This window comes from Pocillopora verrucosa, chromosome 2 (assembly GCF_036669915.1).
Source record: "Pocillopora verrucosa isolate sample1 chromosome 2, ASM3666991v2, whole genome shotgun sequence".
Classification (NCBI taxonomy): Eukaryota; Metazoa; Cnidaria; class Anthozoa; order Scleractinia; family Pocilloporidae; genus Pocillopora; species Pocillopora verrucosa.
The window spans coordinates 6,797,678-6,818,627 of NC_089313.1; the positions used below are offsets into that span (position 1 = coordinate 6,797,678).

At 36.6% G+C, this 20,950-nt stretch overlaps 2 long non-coding RNA genes across 5 annotated transcripts in view; one reads left to right on the forward strand and one right to left on the reverse strand.

Moving 5' to 3' along the window:
* Positions 1-20,950, forward strand: part of LOC136279272 (uncharacterized) — a 154,875-nt gene that overhangs the window by 11,337 nt on the left and 122,588 nt on the right. The window lies entirely within an intron of this gene.
* On the reverse strand, positions 1,121-13,702 carry LOC131797766 (uncharacterized). Of its 3 annotated transcripts, XR_010716698.1 has the most exons (12): positions 13,504-13,702; positions 12,231-12,398; positions 11,423-11,537; positions 10,362-10,434; positions 9,664-9,690; positions 9,289-9,362; positions 8,605-8,701; positions 7,711-7,831; positions 5,960-6,023; positions 5,189-5,236; positions 1,929-1,998; positions 1,121-1,362 (listed from the first exon to the last, which is right to left on the reverse strand). It is a non-coding gene; the product is annotated as an uncharacterized lncRNA (long non-coding RNA). The 3 variants fall into 3 exon arrangements; XR_010716696.1 differs by lacking the exons at positions 1,121-1,362; positions 1,929-1,998 and adding an exon at positions 3,956-4,657; XR_010716697.1 differs by lacking the exons at positions 1,121-1,362; positions 1,929-1,998; positions 12,231-12,398 and adding an exon at positions 3,957-4,657.

Sequence of the window (20,950 nt, forward strand, 5' to 3'; positions counted from 1 at the left end):
CAACTAAACTTTAACGACGTACTTTTCTCAAAGGTAGCCGCGTTCAGCAAGTAAAATTTACACGCTCTTTATTTGATGTTCTGGCTTGTAAATTGAAAAATCTATCAGATTTCACGCTTGAGAAAAATTTGTCCTGCTTCGAAGCATGAGAACAATGACTTTCGAGACTGATATTTGGTAGGATTTAAAATTACCGAGCGCTCTTGTCTCACAAAAGAGATGACCGATTTTTCTGTAAAATGAACTTAATTTGCCTAGTGCAACTGGGCCCTTATACGTGGTGTTTTCTTCTTAAAGACTTGCAAATTAGAGAATGTAACGTCTCTATTTAGATTGTATTCGTCGTTTTAAGTGAATGATTTGTGTTGAAATGATTCGATTTTATCAGGCAGAGGGCATGAGACACTAAAACCAATTTACATGGAGTTATATTGGCAAAAATGTGTCACCTGACAAGGCAATTGGTAGTGCTAGACCGGCTTGTTGCTGGGGGAATATTGGTGAACACTAGTCCCCTAGTAACGAGGAGGGGAGGGAGGACTACCGTACTGCGCAGCCGATTTGTTGCAGCGAATGGCCGAAACATACGACGGGCATTGTTATCATTGCAATCATTTTAAAGTTATATAGTTGAACATAAAGTAACACAAAAGGAAATTTAAAGTACTTAGTATTACGGCCAGATCGCACTACACCTTTGTTTGTTTGTTTAAGTAAAAAAATCAGCAAAGATAGAATGGGTATAACCCCCAATTTGAAAAAGTTGCTAACTCTTTTGCACGTTCCCAATTTTTTGCCAATCTTGAAAGGAAAAACCGTTCCTGCGCGGTACTGATTCGCACGAGATCTTTTCATAGCATAGCTTCACAAAACCCTACGCTATGATTGGTCAATTTGCTCAATTCATTTGCCTGTGTGTAGCATGCTGACGTAAGCTTGTTTTGCATTTTTTTCCCTTCACGAATCGAAAGACTTTTGAAACTCTCAATGATTGAAACACTCAAGAAGCTAGAACCGCACTTGGCTATTGCCTTGTGCGACTTTTACGCTTCTTTTGAGCTTAGCAACCTCATATGTGTATCCCTGACTCAACAGTTGCAAACTGTAAGCGAACCATCTCTTGATTAATAAATCTTTGGATTTATTACTGTAATGTGACTGCTGCAAATTTCTAAAGTGCAAAATTTTTTGGCAAGCTTTGACTCGCAAAAAATTGCAAAATTTTTACTTTACTCATGTATAACGTTTTATTTACGGTACATCATAATAAATAATATAGTGAACTGGAACGTGAATGGCTGTCAAGGACCAACATTATTTTGGTATTTATCTTCTTCTGACGCCATGAGCCAATTTTTGTTGCTGAAAGAGAAAGTAATCAAGTGATGAAGAGCTTACAGCTGTATTTGGTTGGTGATCATTTCCATCATTCTCATGACCTTCCAGTGTGATTTATGGATGACAGTGTAAGGAGAAATTAGATGCCAGTCACTCTTTGGGGTCAAAGGGTTAATTACCACTGAACTTGTATTCTTGGCTGTTATTTAAAAAATTGTGTATTACATTTTGTGTTAACACTGGTGTTTCTGTCAATGTTTTTCGCGTAAATCGTAGATACTCAAACCTTTTACCTAAAATAATACAAATTTTTAAAGCAATTGTCGGACTCATTTGATGGGTTTCAACTAGATCCTTTTTCAGAATGAACAAGTATTTAAATTTCCAATTCGAAAAACTCTTTGTGACTTGTGTGTGTCAAGATTAATGGCAAAAAGTTTGTTGTGTGACCACAGGCATCCCAAGGTCACGTCTCCGAAAAAAGCAAGCAATTAATTCATGAAAGACTAGTGTCATGCGTTGTGTGACCTAGTGTTAAGTGACAAGAGGAACCGTTAAGAATTTGAAAATAAAATGAAGCAGAATCTTACTTGTTTATTTATCTTCAGCTTCATTTGCGTCAGATATTGTCAACACTTTTTCAACGTTTGATGTGGCAAACTGTGGGAAAAGAAGTCATTAACAGGAGTGCATCAGAAGGAGTACATGATATATAAAGTGAGCATGGAACTTCACAAAGGTGTGTGAGGTGTAAAATGCAAATTTTTGTTTGTGTTTTGACTATCAATGGTAATTGCTTTTCTTGTCTAATTGTAGTTGTGATTGAATTTAATTATAATAAACTATATGAGTTGAAACCTACTGTTTTGCACACCTCCAACAAATTATTAACAAAGACTGTTTTGTTGTGAGTTCTGTGAAATATAGGAGAGATAATTTGTTTCTAAAATGATGTGATCCACCTTAACCCTTCAACCACTAAGAGTGACTAACATTTAATTTCTCCTAACAACATCATCCTTGAACCAAACATTTAGGTCATGAGAATAAAGGAAATGATCACTAACTAAAGAAGCTCCTGATTGTTGAACAAATTCTCCTTGTCAGAACCCTGGGAAATGTCTAGGGAGTAGTATGGAGAATATTCATACTGATCTTAGGGAGGAAAGGGTTAAATGTCTGTAGTTGACAAGACCTACAGAGGAAACTTGTTTTTTAGATTTAATTTGTAATCTTAATGTATAATCTTTTGAAAAATGATCAAATAAATACGCAATTAAGATGTTTCATTGTTTTTTTAGAGGGCACGGTAACGAATCTTGCAATCTGATTGGTTCTTTACCCGGTCAGTATTTTCCTATCTCTGCCCACGGGCCACGGTAACGCTTTCGTGAGTCGCCGAGTACATCCCAACTTTCGTTGTCATTTTTCATAAATATACCTCGTTTTCCGGCTGGGCAGTATTTTTAAGTAAACACGTCGGTCACTACCTCAAGCCGATAAATAACTTATGAATCCTCTCTTTTCTCTCTATCAAATCACTTTGGTTGACAGAAAAATATCGGTTTCAGAATGAATTTGTATAAACAATAGTGTCATTACGTTGGTTGACAAGCGGCCTAAAAACCGTCTGCAATTAATTTTAATCGTTCACAAAAAGTACCCAGAAAGTTGGAACGTGAGGTATTTGGTTACAGTTAAACTGAACGATGGAACTTTCATTCATTTAATATCTGAATTTTCTCGAGCAATTTGTTCATAGTGAAAGAGCGAGCGAAGTTTTAATTTAAGTTCTACAACAAATATACGCTCCTGGTGAGTCTTTCCAATTCCGTTCAATTTGGACATTTGTACCTTAAATTGCACAACAGAAATTGAAGGAATTTTTTGAGAAAAGGCCGTATTAGATTCCCTTGTGTCTCGTTGGAGTGTGCCGTTCGAATTTAGTTTCTGTGAAGGAAAGATCAGAGTTAAACACGCCATTACAGCAAACAAACGAGCAAACTCTCACAACTTCAAAATAAAAAGATTGAATTTACTCACAATTAATTTCCTCGCCGTTTACTTAATGAACAGAGGTAAATCTTCGTACATAAATGAATCGTCGATGAGAGTGAATAATACTTTCCGTTAGATCATTAACTGATTTTGAAGAAAACATTGTCGTGACAGTCCTTGCCAAACTAGTTCTGTTGGTTTTCAAATGTTCCTACGCTTTTTTTTTTCTTGCGCGCTCTCTAATTGACAGGTGTCAGATTGTGACAGATACTTGTAAAAATAATGTTTCAAAGTTTGTTTGGAAGCCTTTTAAATCACCTTTATCGTTACGGAAATGAAAATGTTTCGCTGAGGCATCTCTCTTAAATTTGCATCACCTCTATTTTAACTACCATTTACCCACTCAAAAATTGTTCAGTTTATGGAAGATCTTGCCGTATTTACGGCCATAAATCATTCGGGTTCTTTCGGAAAGAATTTCGTCAAGTTTAAAAACAATAAATAAGTTATTTACCGGCTAAGGGTCGGTCCGTATGGTGAAAAACTGTGACCTCGGTCTTGAAAATGCTGCCCTCAGCGTACGGCCTCAGGCAGTATTTTAAAGACCTCGGTCACAGTTTTTTTACCATACGGACCTCCCAGCCGGCAAATAACATATATATACTGCCCTGAGTTAGGTTTTTCACTAAACCAAAAGTTCACTTTGGGTTTTAAAGAATTTTGTTAGTTCCCTTTAACTCCCATGATCCAGTGACCAAGACACAGTTTCTCCTTACAATATCAATGCAATACAAGTAGACAAGTAATGAGAATGAAGACAAAACTTGATCAGGGGATTATTAGTTGATCCAATACCAAATTCTCCAAACTAACTGAACATCACAAGAGCTGTATGGCAGACAGTAAGGAGAATTGCTCATGAGATCTTGGGAGTTAAAGGGTTAAGATCTGTACCACAGGGTGTGAAATGAGTCAGGCATTAAATCTCATCAATTGGAACATTTTGATTTAATGTATTTGATCCACTCTCTATACAGGTATAGTGTTACAAGTGTGGAGAAGTTCTAAGGTCCAGACAAATGCTATGATGGTGATAAGGAAGCAATATGCATTGTATTTTCTATTTGAATTATTTGAAAAGTGTTACCATCATTTAGCTTTAATGGTAATGTTCAATTCTAGGAATCAATTTAAAAATTCCACTTATTATGGCTGGTGATTGGCATAACAGATTGCCAATGGAATTGAGTTGGGTGTTGAAGGTCATCAATAAATTCTGAATCATTACTATTAATGATTCCCTAAGTTTCCTCAAATTGATCTAGAAATGAATTGAAAGAATTTGATAAGTTATATTTATTTTGTTAGCTGATTATTGATAGACAAGTAAAAGATAGTTGCTGTAGAAGTTGAAGGAAAGATTAAAAAGTATGGGGTAACGAAGGAACAAGATATTCTTTTAAAAGTTTTCATATAAAGGCTAAAGGAGACCTTAAAGGGATTTATTCATTTAATAATTATATACAGTATTAATGTTTTTCAAGTCAAACTAAAAATTTCTATATTTTTAACTTTGGTTTTGAAGGGAAACTTTTTCAAAATATTGAAATGTGCATGATTTTTTTAACAGTAAGGTATTTTTGAACAGAATTGCTTGGTCAGTGATAGTATGATGGCTAGTACAATGTCAATACTAGTGAGTCCTGACATGTTTTTTGTGATTTTGATGTAGTTAGTCTCATTATGTAGAAGACATATTTAAAAGGGAATACACTTACTTTCTCTCAGGATTCTATGCCATCTGTGGCATATGGTAATTTAAAAGCTATTTTATAAAGTTCTATATTCTTACATTGTAATTGTGCGTTTCTTCTCCTCATTACAGCTTGTGTAGCAAGTTCTGCAAAAGAAAAAATGCATTCAAGTCTGAGTACTTAAGTTAAGTTTCTTTTCAACACAAGTTTCAGTTGACAGACATTTTGCAGATTTTTTGGATGTTTGGTTTTGTGTAATTCGGTTAATGGATGTTTTGTGTTATGTGCAAGTAAGGAACTGTGAATTGAAATGTATGCTTATCCTGTTAGGATTGATAAGATTTGATCACATTTCATAAGCTGGGTATGGTAAATAAATATGTATCAGTGAATTTGGAGATTCAACATCCCCCTATCACAGCAACCCCATCAGGCATTTGAAGTTTTAGAGATTAGTATGTTCCTGGGGCCAAAGTATTGTTCAAATTCCCTACTCAAAGTGTTGGATTTAATTATCAATTTTTTTGTAAAAGGCAAAATCAGTGATTATAAAATTCTATTCAATAACATATGCTGGGAGCATTTTGTGCCAAAAAATCAATGTCAACACTTTTAAATATTTGATGCAAAAATACAAGTGATTAGGGTTCATGAGAATGACAAGTAAATTTATTAACAAATACAATTTGTTGCTTGCAGTAGTTAGAGGGTTTTAGCACTTTAGTTCTTCTTTTGAGCATAAATGATTTTCCATCATGACTAAGGTTTTAATCATTATGCTAAACTTTGCAGACTTTTTTTTCTGAGTTGCCCCAGGTTGCCCAGGTTGAAAGGCAGATTTTAAAGGTTTGAATTTATTTGTGCATTACCTCTGTTCCTATCTGCTGTGTGGTTGTTTGGTGTTCATTTGTGCTACAACATTGGTAGTAGATTCTGTAAAACAGTAAATTAGTCCGTGATATCAATTCAATGTCAAAAAGATGATAAAGGAAATCAAATAAAACATTAATTGCAGCATAATTAGTTAATTGAATACAAAATAATTATTCTCCAACAAACCAAGATTGTTATTTTCTTGCACATAACTTCCAACATATTTTGTAACAAAATGTGAGATATATGCAGTCAGTAATAATAAAATGGACAACCATATTTGTGGCATATTACATGGTGCATTTAATCATTAGAAACTTAATTTGTGATGTAAATAGAAAATTTATGGTGAAAAGGGGATTTTAAAGTTTTTAATTTATTGGTGCATGACTGTTTTCAACCTTATTCATACATGGCTTATTATATAGTTCATTATTATAGTAAACACAGAAAAAGAGACACTTCTTGGTGAGAAAACAAAAGTTATTATATTTCATGTATTTTTTTCAAATGGCAACATTTCAAAACAGGTGTGTATATGTATATGTATAATTTTATGTATATGTATATGTATATGTATATGTATATGTGTATGTGTATGTATATATGTATGTATATGCATATACATGTATATATCTAGTTATATCTGAGTGTATTCACCAAAACAGACCCAAAAAAACAACAAACTCAAAGTGAATATCACAGAAAAAAAACTTTCAAAATTGAACATTTTAACCCCACCCCACCCCCAGCCAAAATGATTAAGTGCATGAGAAGTGATGCCATGAAGTATGAGTCTGACTCTGAATTAATGGACAAAGTAATTAAAACAAATCCAGCATCGTAACAACTCAGTCAAGATGTCCACTTTTATGAAAAAACAAATCCCCCGTAACTTTTAAGTAAAAAACCGACTCTACCCAATTTGCAGACAAAGTCATTTACAACCCACCCTTGGAAAGGTTGGTGGCTGGGTTGCATTTGGTTACTAGCTCTGACATTAAACCCCTTTGCACTTTCTTTGGCCAGGCTCATTTGAAGGTGGGTGATGCCAGCTTTCAATCAATTAACCCTTGCAATGTCAATTGAGCTCTCTTTTCCAAAGGGGTGCTTTTGACAGGCAAACACCCTCCAGCCATGGAGTGTTAGCTCAGTGAAGAGGGCATTGGGGTCTGTTAGAAACTGCAAAACCAAACATCCCCATGCCCCACTATTCAGTGGTTGAAGTGTGACAGGTTGCAAGGCTGATTACCAATTTTGAAATGCAGGCTTTCAACCACAAGGAATAAGACAAGTGTTTTCTAGCGTCAGAGAAAAATGCCAGTCAACCAAAGGGTTTTAAAAATCTACCCTCTCCACCCACTGAGGTTTCCATACAGAGTCATTTGGAAGGTATCTTTGGATTGTTTGGTGGCCGGGCTACATCCAGGCACAAGCTTAAACATTCAATCCCCTGCATTTTCTTTAACCAGGCTGGCAAATGAAGGCAGGCAATGCCCACCTTCAACCAAAACCTAAAAATCAGGTTTTTGCAGCCTCTCCTAAGCCTGCTGCTTTGGATGTTCAACAAGGCCCTTACCCCCACCCCCAGCATTTTTATCAAATTCCCTTCATAACTGGCCAATACTTATTTATACTCTGGGGTGGAGGGAGGTACTTTAGCTGTACATATGTAAGTGCCCAAAAAACAAACTGAATACAGACCTTCCAGTTAAGAGTATGGAGGCTAAACAGAAAAAATACTCACTGTTTGGAGAGCCAGGCTGAGTGTTCAAAGGCTAAGTCAGGGCAGCCAACCTTTTCCTTAAACAAATCCACATGCTTTCTGAATTGTGATATGGCATCTAATGGGGCTGATGACGACAAATCTGTGAGATGATTAACACAAATTGATCAATGCTGTTCCATTGTCAGGATAACTCAAAAGTCTTTGTAATATATGTCAAAGGAGGGAAATAAATCATCCCGATATAATGGTCCCATAGGACATTTAACTTCCAATATCACTGAATCTAAATTTAGCATCAAATTTTTTTCAAACATATTTGGTTTTTTGGTGACTACTCTGACTGTCAATAACCATTTAAATTTGTTTCTGTTTGTCACTGTTTCCAAAACACTTCTGTAAGTGACCATATAAGAAAATGTTGGACACATTTTTTTTGTACTGTGTTTCTAGTAAGCAGTCACCAACAGGTTTGTTATAAAATCAGAGAGAGATAAGTAATGTTTCATAGACATTGTAAGCTACACATTCTATAATATAGAACTGATTCCAAGAATGAATAACTACCAGTAACTACTGTACCATAGTTCACTCAAAACTTGCTGATTATATTTTTTTAAAATAAACTTAAATGGCCACCTTCCTCAAGTGCCCACTCAAGAGCTACTTGACTGTACACCTGAGTACTGCCCAATTTAAGTACCTGGTAAAAAAAATTACCTTGCATTTTTGAGAAAATGAGTAAATAATTGCAAAAATGTAAATGTAATAAGAGATCTTGTATAATCTTTAACTCATCCAAGATGTAGGATGTCTTCTTCATAGCATATCTTTTATGTTACTATTATTACAATCATGGTACGTATACAGCAAACATAAATAGACTAGAGTTCTAAAATATAAAAAAACACAAACCTTGTAATTAATAAATCCAGCAACAACTTTGATCTCTAGTATGTTCATGTCAGTTGTCTTGATTTCTCCAAGAAGACTGTATGCTTGCCTGTAATGCCTGGGGTTAAAATAGACAAAAGTTTTACATCAATCAGCTGATGTCTTGTATGTTATGTAAATGTAACTAACTTAGGAGTTTATGGTGAGAGATCCCCAGGCAAGGAAGACTGAAAATATTTGGGGAAGAAATTTGTGGCAGGAGTTGCCAATTTGGTAAACTGTGTTTGGCTGTCATGTGGCAGGGTGGAACAACTTTTCACTCTCTGTCATTTTCTTTCATTAAAAAAAAAAAAAACAACTGCTCCTTCTCCTCCACTGTCTTAGTTCTAAACCTTGAGACACCTTGTGAAAATCCTACACCAAATGCTGCTCACACTGCTCATTTCAGAGCCAAGCATTGCTTGTTTAATATTCTCACAGTGTTTCCTTTTCAAAAATTTCATTTCTGTTTTTCCTCTTAAGTTTATATTTTCTTTTCTCAAAAAAGTTTCTCAACAGAAAGTTGGCTTACAGCCCTGAAAGTTTCTTTTCCTTCCTGACCCCTTAACCAAAAAAAAGGGAAACACTGAGATCTACCTTTTGGCCAACTACATGCAATTGTTGTCATTGCAAGATCAATAAAAAAATAAATAATGACGAACTTACTTGATAGCAGAGTGAGGGTCTTGTCTTAGCTCATTGAAAAAGGCAACCTTGAATTGGTGTCGCACCAACAATAGCTACAATAACAGTAGAGAAGCAAAATAGGAGATTTATGAATTGTTGAGGCCATGTGCAAAGCAAAATGTGGTCAGTGATGTCTTTGGTGGAATATAAGAGGGTAGCAAAAAGGAGACACTGAATGAGAAACATTTCAAAGTAACACCCTTCAAAGCTGACATCAACAAGCTTTTTCTGCTTAGAATTCTTGGTAACTCTTTCCCTCAGCCTTTAACTAAATGTAGTTCTGTAGTTTGAGTAGAATCCATCACATCAAATTATTGACATACAAAGATCACTTTTGCAAAATAAAGTTCTCACCTGATGAGTTCCTTTGTTAAGAAATTCCTAATGATCATAAAGAGCATGAAAACATAATAAGTGTCACTTCATTCTGTATATTGATAAAATTTTACCTTTTGTGCTACAACATAAAATTATTTTGATGGTAATTCTGGCTAGTGAAAAGGTAATCTATAGAAACATTACATTGTGCTACCAGGCAAGTTATACAAGAATACAGGAATGTATATGACCCAGAATTTTGGCACATTTTCCAACAGACAGTTTTAGCTACTGGTACTTTTCTGTCCTTGATCTGAGAAGAGAAATTTACTTAGTACAGGGAGAGTGTCCTACTAAAAAACCCAATGGCTTTACCATGAATTTATGTTGAACTAAGGCAGTTAAATCATAAGAGTCCAAAAAGCTAACCAGAGTGCTATCTTTTCCCCTTTTACTGACTAGTTGAAAATTCAATTCAAGACACTCAGAAACTGTAGCCTCATCTTCAATCTGTGTCATCCATCTACATGTACAAGACAATGTAGCCAGTGACAGTTTAAAATAAATTTTAGACCAGGACCATTCAACAGTGGACACAGTTTATTACATTTGCCACTGCATCTCCCTAGTTTCTGCAGCATGAAGCAAATACAGGCTTGTTGTTTCCTCTTGGCTGGGATTTTTATAACTGACCTTCTCCCTACTTCCTTAAATTTCCAGAATTGCAACCTCACCTTGTGGGCTTTAACTCTCCTACATTCTCCATGGTAATAACTCTGTGCTAAATCATAAAAAGCATTCTCCAGCCTTCAAAAAAAGAAGAAGAAGAAATATTTATCTCATAAGTTTCAAACCTATTCCTTTTTTATTTTGAAGCTGCATGAATTTCATGTCCCATGAATGACTATAACTTGTAATATGATCATTCAACCGTTTAACTCCCATGAGTGACCAAGACAGAATTTCTCCTTACAATATCAATACAATATCAACTAGATAAGAGATGAGAATAAAGAAAAATATCAATTTGGGGATAATTAGTTGATCTGATCAAAAATTCTCCAAACTAATATTATAAGAATTGTATGGTTGACAGTAAGGAGAATTACAAATTTGATCTGGGAGTTAAAGGGTTAATCAGATGAAAACACAAATCAATAGAGAGGCTGTTAACTCTCTTGGGAAAGTCTTGATAAATGCTGATAACATCTGATTTTCTGATAGATATTCCCTTATTTTTAAAACATTCTCATCCCATGTAAGTAACTAAACAACTTGTAGTGAGTCTAAAGTTAGTTTAACCTTTTAAGTCCCACTAGTGACCAATACAAAATTTCTCCTTACACATCAGTACAATATCAAGCAGACAAGTAATGAGAATAAAGAAAAAAATATCCAGTGGAGGATTATTGGTTGATCCAATTCCAAATTCTCCACACAAACATCACATGAATTATATCGCAGACAGTAAAGAGAATTACTAATGAAATCTTGAGACTGAGTTAAAGGGTTAATAGAGTCTGAGGCTTACTCATGTAAAAGCTTTTCAATTTCTTTCTACTTCACTGTCACTTTTTCCAAATAATTCTAACTAACTTAGTCTTTATTGTGTCCTGTTTTGTAACTTTTCTTGATCAGCTAGAATAAATACAATAGAAAAAATATGAAACTCTTACTAAATAAATCTTTTCTTATATAAATTTTGACAAAAGTTGGGCTTTTACATTCAACTGCAAACTCAATGAAAACCAATCTCATCAAAATCAATCTAAAATGATAAATTTTGTACAAATACCTAATTGTGTAGCCAATCAAGTGATCTGTATGTGGAAGGACAAACAATGATTTGGCTGACAGGTCACATGCACTGCACAGTGTTGCTGCCCTCTCTAGTGCTTGTAAATCATCACCTGTGATTCATTATAATAGCATAAATTTCCTCCATGAAGGGTACTCAAATCCTTGGATACAGGAACTAATATGAAATAATGTATTTTTTTCTGAAGCATGTCAACAGGCTGGAATCTTAAATTCTTGACTCTGATTTGCTAATTGTACCCCAGTAACTGGTCCAGCTTGTTAAAATACAGTTTTACAATCACGTTTTTTTTCTATATGTACTGGGTATTTTTTTTTGCATTTGATGAGTTGATGAGTTTTGTAATGTTCTCATTATAACTTACAAGTATCTGATTGTCGCTTGGTAGAGAAGGAGGTTTCCAGAGTGTCAGGAGTACTTACTGTTGACAAACTTATTTGATGGTTGTTATTTGAATTGCACTCTAAATCACAGTAATTGTTAATTAAGCTGATGATTGGACAAAAGTCATTTTCTTTTGTTAATTAAACAATTGTTTTCTGCTCAAATTTACATGTTAGTATTTACATATTATTCTGTGTGTTTATCTGTCAGAGAGCACGGAATTAAGTTTTTGAGTTGTACAATGTCATAAAAATCAACACATACAATGGAACCCTCTTGTCTAAAAATCAAACTACACTTGTCATAATACTTATTAATAATTTTCAGTCATGTCATTAGTGCTGATTAAAGTTCACTGTTATAGAGGGGTAAGATAACATTCTCACTCTCTTGTTATTACCTGACTCTTTCTAGTTTTGAAGCACATTCAGTTTGCCTGTCTTTCCACTGAACGTCATCCCAATCCAACTCATAAAACATGACCACCACAGCAGGAGAGATAAAGATGTTTGTGCATCCATTTTGTCTTCAAGATACCCTTTGGTATGTACCACTCATAGGTAGAACGCTACAAGGAAACAAGACTCAGTAATAAAAAGCCACCATAAACTTGCATAAGCAGAGATTTCAGTAACGCTGGTTACAGGAGGCCTACTGCTTCTGTGAGAGGTCTTACATTGCTATGGCTGTCTGTTAAGATTTTCAATGGTAGTGACACCACTAATGGCAGTATCTGCCCTCACTTATGGAAAATATTACTGAGACTCCATGCACACCAACAAAGATAAAGGTTCACTTAAACCTTTAACTCCCAGAAGTGATTAACATGAAACTTTTCCCTATGATATCCAAACATTATTCAGCAAACAGGTAATGAGAATATTCCAATTTATCAGGTAGAAGCTTTCATCTTGATCTAGCATCAAGTTCTCATAACTAATTTACACGGAAATTTGTAGCAGCTGGAGGGGAGAATTAACAATCAGATCTTAGGAGTTAAAGGATTAACACTTCAAATCCCATGAGTGATGGAGACAGAACTAATACTTTTAGAATTTCAATGCAATATCAAGCAAACAAGCAATGAGAAAAAAAAAAAATTAGAGAATTATTAGTTGATCTAATTCCAGATTCTCTGAACAAACATCCTAAGAATTGTAGGCCAGACAGTACGGAGAATTACTAAGGAAATCTTTGGAGTGAAAGGTTTAAGAAAGTCAGAACTCAAGGAAGCAAGAGAATGCTTCCTTGGGAAAAAAACCCAGGAGTATGATTGAATTGTGATAAACTCTTTTAATGATTTTGTGGAAATCACTCCTGGAACTTTCTTCATAAAATTATATAAGAAAAATGAAACAGTGGCAGCTTCCTATGGAGACAGCCTTGCTGTACAAAAATAGTGTCCATTTAGCCCTTTAGCATCTAATTTCTCTTTGCTGTACAACCCCAGAATCAAACCTTAAGCTAAGGTCATGAGAATACAGGAAATGATCACCAACTATAGCTCTTGATTGCTAAACAAATTCTCCCCATCAGCATCTTAGGAAATGTATTGGGAAAAGTATACTAAATAAACTATACTGAAAGAGCTTAAATGTAACCAAAATAAGAAGAATTTCACGTAATCAAAGGATTTAAGAGTAACTACACTTAAAAGCGATAGGAAAGCTCACCTTTGATTTTGCTTTGGGAAATTCGTGATCAATTGGTAGAAGTCTGAAGGATAGTGGAACTCTCTCAGGATGCCTGTTCACAGAAAAAGACTCCCAGATAGCTTTGTGCAAAGGTTTCTGATTAATATCAAGTCCCATAAGGGCTGAGAGGCCTAAAGGACGGGTCGCCAGTTCTGTCGGAAACTCGCTGGCAGCCGCCATTATTGTTTAGGCTAGAAATGTAACCTGGCCGGCTGTAAGGTCGACCGGTAGTGACTGGAACGGAAATATCGACTTCATTGGACGCAGATTTTTTTAGTAGTAGTGGTTCCTTCCGCTTTCCACGAGTGAATGGCTATCAGCGGTTAAGTCTGATCTATATCGGGGAATTGCGACCGTTTTGCTTGGGGGTCGTTTCTTTAACGACCAGCTGTTGCTATAAAAATGACTTAGGTCGTTTCGCCAATTCGAATTACTACATAATCCTCTAAGAAACTTTGCCCAAAAAAGTGTATAAATTGTAGTGAATAACAAGAATATTTTGATTCCATAAACAACATTTTGACAATGACCTGACTTGAAAACAATTAAATCACTGTGCAAACATACATTATCTCAAACATTACAATACGTAATTAAGTGACTTGTTCAACCAGTTTCAAAATATTGCTGCCGTCATTTTTCCACTTGATACTGATTAAGTTCTTGACCTTGAAAGCTTTTCCCTTGGTTCTGTTTGGAAATCCATGTGTTTTTTCCAGTCTTTTAAGCACTCAGAAGTAGTACTGGAACTCACCAAAAGAAAGATTTTACATAAAAAATTTAGGATTCTGTTAACTTAACCTATAATAAAAGGCTTAGAGGGAAAACTCTGTAAGACTTAAGAGGCGATCTCTGTAAGAGCGGTCCAGGGCATTTCGCATCGGAAAAAAGTTTTCCCTCAAACTTTGCCCAATAAACTATTTTTGGTAACAAGTAAATAAAACCACATTAGTTTTTGGAAATACCTCAAAATAAAATTCTTAGAGCTCTCAAAAGTCAAAGCTGCAAAAGGCCCTTTTTTGACCTCTTGCGACATCGAAAATTTCAAAAGTTGAATAGCCCGGTCCTCGTATCACACCGCATGCAGCAAAAAATATTTTGTATTCTTAAAGTGTGTGATATATAAGGTGTATAAAATGCATTTTAATTTTGATATTCGTTTATTCAGAGGCTCGTCATAACTTATTTAAAAACACTCGTTGGACAGCTTTCTGAAATTGGTTAAAAGTACTCTTTCTTTCTCGGTTGATATTGCTCAAGTCCAGACCAGACCATTAAAAAATCCGCTTGATTTCTGCTAATAAGATGTTTGGCTGCAGAAAAATATAAAAACATCTTGCACTTATTGATTTTCTTCGCCGAGGTGACTTCGAACTTTTAGCGATATTGCAAGCGTGGCAGCCGATTATGCAAATTAGTTCATTGAGCAAACTCCGACCGTTTTATGTGAGTAGCTCAATAAATCTTAGATTTTAACCAATTTAAGTAGAAAACATAGTGGGACAGAGCCTTAAAACCACACCGATTAATACTTTAAGCATTTTAAAAGGCCAAAATTTGACAAATTTTATTATCTCGAAAGACGTCAACAACAACGTATCGAATATCATAATTTGATTAGCGCTCGCAAACTATTTTTTTTAAATTTGGCTTCTGTTATTGGCTTACGCTATTCAAACCTGTACGAACTTTTCAAAATTAAACTACAGGATTCTATTTAGTGTAACCGGCGATTACAGCACACACTAAATTCACCGTGACCAGTGACTCTGTCACGTAATTCCATCGTGTAATTGTCCTGAATACTTCTCACGTCTAAATAAAGCAGCGATTTCTCGGATTTCTCGCTGAAAGGGAAAAAATTATATTTGGTCGTCACATCTGTCTGTATAACAGTCTCTGTTCATAAGTTTGAAGAGTTCTTGTAAAAAAAGATATCGCATTCGCATACGGGTGGACGTCATAACTAGATTGCATAACAACTACACTCCGAAATCATTTCCTCCATTTTTGCAAGAGGTGCTGCATTTGTATCTTGCATTTTGAATGCGAGCTCAAAATGTTCGCATATGTCTCTTAGCATCTTGACTTTGAGACTAGACAACCTTGCTTCTCTTGTCAACGAGCACACATCATAGATATCAAACATGACTGGATGTTTCAATCTATCTCATCCATTACTGTGTTCCTCGCCTCTCTCAAACACCCTTCGTCTACATCAGACGCGGATGCTTCTATCAAGTGGTCGTCTGCGTCGGTGGCATCATCCGATTCTTGTTGTATTTTAGATCGCTGTTTAAGGCACAATCTCGAGAAGAACCCCTGAATCTGTATGTTGGATAACCACTCTGTTCTATCGAACATTCTCTCTCCATCTATTGTGCAAGCAGTTCGCATATCCTTTGCTACTTTCTCTGGGTTTGGTTTCTTGCAGTGTCTCATCCGATATTAAATTTCTGTTTCAAGTACTGCCTGACGTTTTGCGAAAGCCGTTCACTTGCACCTCTCTTATGAAGAGCCCATCCCATGGGAAGCTTTGATGTACTTGTCAAGGGTTCTGTGGCCACTGCAACCAGTTCAGTCGAACTTTCACCCTCTAATGACAATGACTGAAAGTAATGAACCCACTACCTCCGCTTTGTCATAAAGACTTTAAGTCATGCTCGCAGGCACAGGACTTACATGATGAACCAGCTAGTTCATATGGAAGTCAAGGTCGGCCTGCGTCTTAAAATCTTCATCGCAACCAGGTTCAGGGCATTAATAGGAACTACCGTCGTTGCCATCATTGCTTTCTCCTGCTGATGCAGTTCGTCGAGCAGTAGTGGGGAAAAATGGATCTCCTTCACCAGATCCGTCATTTTTTCTGTGGAAAAATTGCAATTTTAATTTTACCGAATAAACTTTCCAGACCCAACATTAAACGCTCTCCAAACGCGCAGGCCCTCTTGTGTAAGTTGCTGAAAGTGGCAATCTTGATGTCCGAGCCCTCGTAGAGATGATACTAGCTTACTGTTGTGATAGCAACCTGCTTCATCCGATCTTATAAGGGCCTTTTTTATTCCTGAATTTCGTAACTTTATGGTGACAAAGAGATTTTCTAGGACTGACAGCACTGAAAACCAGTCTTTTTTACAGCTTTTAAAAAGTTCTACGTATCAGGTTACTTCCAGGCTTTCCTCCTGTCTTACAACAACGCTACTCACATGCCAATTGATTTCCCTCTTGGTAAACCATTCTGCTTGCTTTTCCCGGAACTTCATCGCTATGAACTTCATTGTCCAGTCAACTATTATAAATGCTTCATCTCCCTCCAAAGTATCGACAATTTGCCGCTCGTACTGATCCTGGTTTCTGCTCTCAGGATATACCCTCTCCATTCAAAGATCTTAGCGGCAGCATTTTTTGCTTTATACAGATAGTCTTCCGCTTGAAACCTACCCAATTGCATTGTGTACTCAGAAATAGCGCCTTTTACTTCTTCAAGAACACTCTTCAGCATCCCACAATCCTCACACTTCACGTTGTGACTGTGACTGCATACTTTCTGAACTTCAGTGTCACCAGCATGGCTCAGTGCAAAGACCCTACAGTGATCGGCACATTTGCTATCGTCCTCTTCGCAGTGATTACGGTATGTAGTCTTCAAATACAACTTGCTCTCCTAGAGCCTCTTGCGAACTTCTTTACACTAGTCCTTTTCTGCTCCCACGCTTTCCAATTCGTCTATAATTTGGAGAAAATCATTGAAACCATCCGCTCCCTCAGCTGCAGTATCGTGTAAACCTCTATATAACGCCATACATCTTAGAAATGGCCTTTGACTTTTGCAAATTGACAGAATACCGGCTCTTTAGCCCTTTGGAATCGCTACCAGGGTGTGTCGGATACTGGCACGCTGAACTTTGGCGCCAGAACTTCCCATAAGTGTGCCCATGCTTTGCGCAGACCCACATTTTGCCATAACTGAGTCTTCTACATCGAACAGGCCAGCCCTTGCAAAGATAAGCTCTCCTTCTGTGAAACTCTCTTTTGACAAATGGATTAAGCAGATATGACTCTTTATTGAGTCAGTACTCTGAGGCAAGTTAAACAAACCGGAAACTCCTCTTGAGTCTTCGAGCGAAGTTTCTGAAGAACGCGACTGAAAACAGGACTTCTTTTGGCGAATACCGCTTCAAGAATTTAGTGTTATTAATCCCAAGCAAACCAGTACCGAAAGAGACATATGAATTACAGCTAATACAATTACGCACTTTACAGTATAGATATAGCTAATTGTTGGAAAAATGAGGTCACAAGTAATGTAATAATTTATTTCCTCAAAAATCGCGGGGTCCTTTTCCAAAAGAACTCCCTAGAGTTCTGAATAGAAACTTTCATAAAGACAGGTGTGCAGACAAAATTTCTCTTATTCTTGCCGACCAGAATTTGGATCCAAAAGGCGATGTTATCGCTGCTTTATTAAGAAGGGAGAAGCAATTGAGGATAATTACACATGTACAATTGAATTATGTGACAGTGGTCACGGTGTATTTCAGTGTGTGCTGTTATCGCCGGTTACACTAAATAGAATGCTGTAGTTTGGTTATGAAATGTTCATACAGGTTTGAATAGCGTAAGCCATCAGAACTCAAATATGAAATAACAGAAGCCAAATTTTTAAAAAGGGGTTTGCGAGCGCAAATCAAATTATGATATTCGATACGTTGTTGTTGACGTCTTTCGTCACGAGATAATAAAATTTGTCAAATTTTGGCCTTTTAAAATGTTTAAGGTATTAATCGGTGTGGTCTTAAAGCTCTGTCCACTATATTTTCTACTATATTTTCTACTTCTAAGATTTATTGAGCTACTCACATAAAACGGTCGGAGTTTGCTCAATGAACTAATTTGCATAGTCGGCTGTCACGCTTGCAATATCGCTAAAAGTTCGAAGTCACCTCGGCGAAGAAAATCAATAAGTGCAAGATGTTTTTATATATTTCTGCAGCCAAACATCTTATTAGCAGAAATCAAGCGGATTTTTTAATGGTATGGTCTGGACTTGAGCAATATCAATCGAGAAAGAAAGAGTACTTTTAACCAATTTCAGAAAGCTGTCCAACGAGTGTTTTTAAATAAGTTATGACGAGCCTCTGAATATCAAAATTGAAATGCATTTTATACACCTTATATATCACACACTTTAAGAATACAAAATATTTTTTGCTGCATGCGGTGTGATACGAGGACCGGGCTATTCAACTTTTGAAATTTTCGATGTCGCAAGAGGTCAAAAAAGGGCCTTTTGCAGCTTTGACTTTTGAGAGCTCTAAAAATTTTATTTTGAGGTATTTCCAAAAACTAATGTGGTTTTATTTACTTGCTACCAAAGATAGTTTATTGGGTAAAGTTTGAGGGAAAACTTTTTTCCGATGCGAAATGCCCTGGACCGCTCTTACAGAGATCGCCTCTTAACTGGCTCGTTTTTGATACTTAAACTACTTTTTTAATTTTCCTGATTTCACTTCACTTAAGAGCCGTATAAGTCAATAATGTTTCGTGCTAATTATATCGGCCGGATAAGATAATTTTCGTGCAGGAAAAAAATATTCTCGGATACGTAACCAATACCTCCTTCTGAGAAGATCGGAAAAGAGAAAGCAAAAAATTAAAATCAATATGCTTAATTTGAGATTGCCCTTTCTGTAATTACACAATGAAATAACGGATAGAGTATTTTTCTCTACTTATTCTATTTGTTTATCCAGCTAAAAGTCTCTAGGGTCTGTTTACTTCGAGATATTCTCATCTTTTTTCCTGTAACAAACGTAAAAAACAATTATAAATAACACAATCAACATTTCTTAAATAAAGCAATTACAGTGTTATACCAGGCGCAATATGTAGGCAAATGTACACTTGTATCTGATTGGCAGAGAGGCGCTTTCGAAATTCTATATTTTACACCTAACTGGGAGAATAAATTGTTACTCTTTGAAAGAAACAAAGAAAAAAGATATAAAACTAGCCTTGATATTCAAGGTGACAAAGGGTAACTGCCAACAGTCAGCGACCAGTAAGTCATAGCCACCTTCACATTTAATTTAACTTTAATTTATGAAATACCTGTTCTCACCAAGTCTTACCTCTGCTTGTCAAACTCGAGCCTCACATCATCTCCAATCAGCGTAAACGAAGCCCACTCATACACTTCGCTAAATCTATTTTTCCTCATCCACCTCATGGCCTGATGAAGGGATTCACTGGCACTTTCTCCTTCAACAAGGTGTTTGTAGAACCGACTCATCAGCTTCTCTGTTGCTTTGTCTGAAATGGCCCACAGCGCAACCAACACCGAGCGAGCACCGGATCCTAAAAACGCACGGGCAATTCCTATAACTCCCTCGGCTCTTATCTCTCCACTTCCACTGTGACAGCAGCTAAGTACCACCAGTTTAGCTCTGACTTTCACTCGTGAGACATCAGCCATTGTCAACATGTAATCTTCCTTTGGTTGGGTAGCGTTTCCACTGTTGGAAGTAGGAACGGGGGAGAGGGCAATTTCTCCCCTTTCGGCGTCACCATGGGCAGCAAAATGTATCAGGCTCACTGAACTTATCCGCTCAAGCACCGCCTGCCTCGTTGCTTTCTCTCCTACTAGAGGCGGAACACCCACCAGTCGTCCGACCATCTCCGCTTCCTTTCTTGCACCTGGTAATGATGGCAGCCAATCAACCTTGGGATTGCCTATTATCAAGGCATCAGTGTTGCTGTGATAGTCCTGTGGACTATCTCGAATGATCTTGAGTGTTGTCAAAGACGGAATGACACGGATCCTATGAGTCTCCGACAGGTATTCGGCTCCCTCCTTTTCACTCAGGGCAGCAAAGGGAACTTTGTACAAACTGCGGTCAGGAACAATAATGATTTCAGGCTCCTCAAGCAAATCATAAACAGGGGCAATAAACATTTTGTAACACAAAGATAGACTTGAAATGACCTACTTGTCCTCGTCCTCCTCCACGAGTCGCATTCTTGCTAGGCTCTTTTGTTCGGGGGAGAGAGGTTCCAATTCAACCATATTTAAAGACCGATCTTCACAATCTTCAGTGGGCAAAATACCAAGACTCCGGAAACTATCAGCCAAAAACTCACTCAGAGGCAAATCTTTGGGCAACCCAGCTTGAACTAGATTCTCTTCTAGTAATCTTTTATAGTGAAGGACTCCACTTGTTTTCAAGATCCACAAATGCAGAACATTGTGAAAATAAGAAATGTACAAACAAGCACAGTTATTTTTCTTTCTAAAACTGTTTTCAATGCCAAACCAAGATTGTGGATCAGCAGAAATCTGCGTTTCAAGCGAGTACTTCTCTGTCATCAAGTCGGATAGACCTCTCGCTCGACCCAACTCCTCAACATAAAGAGCTTAAAGAGCATT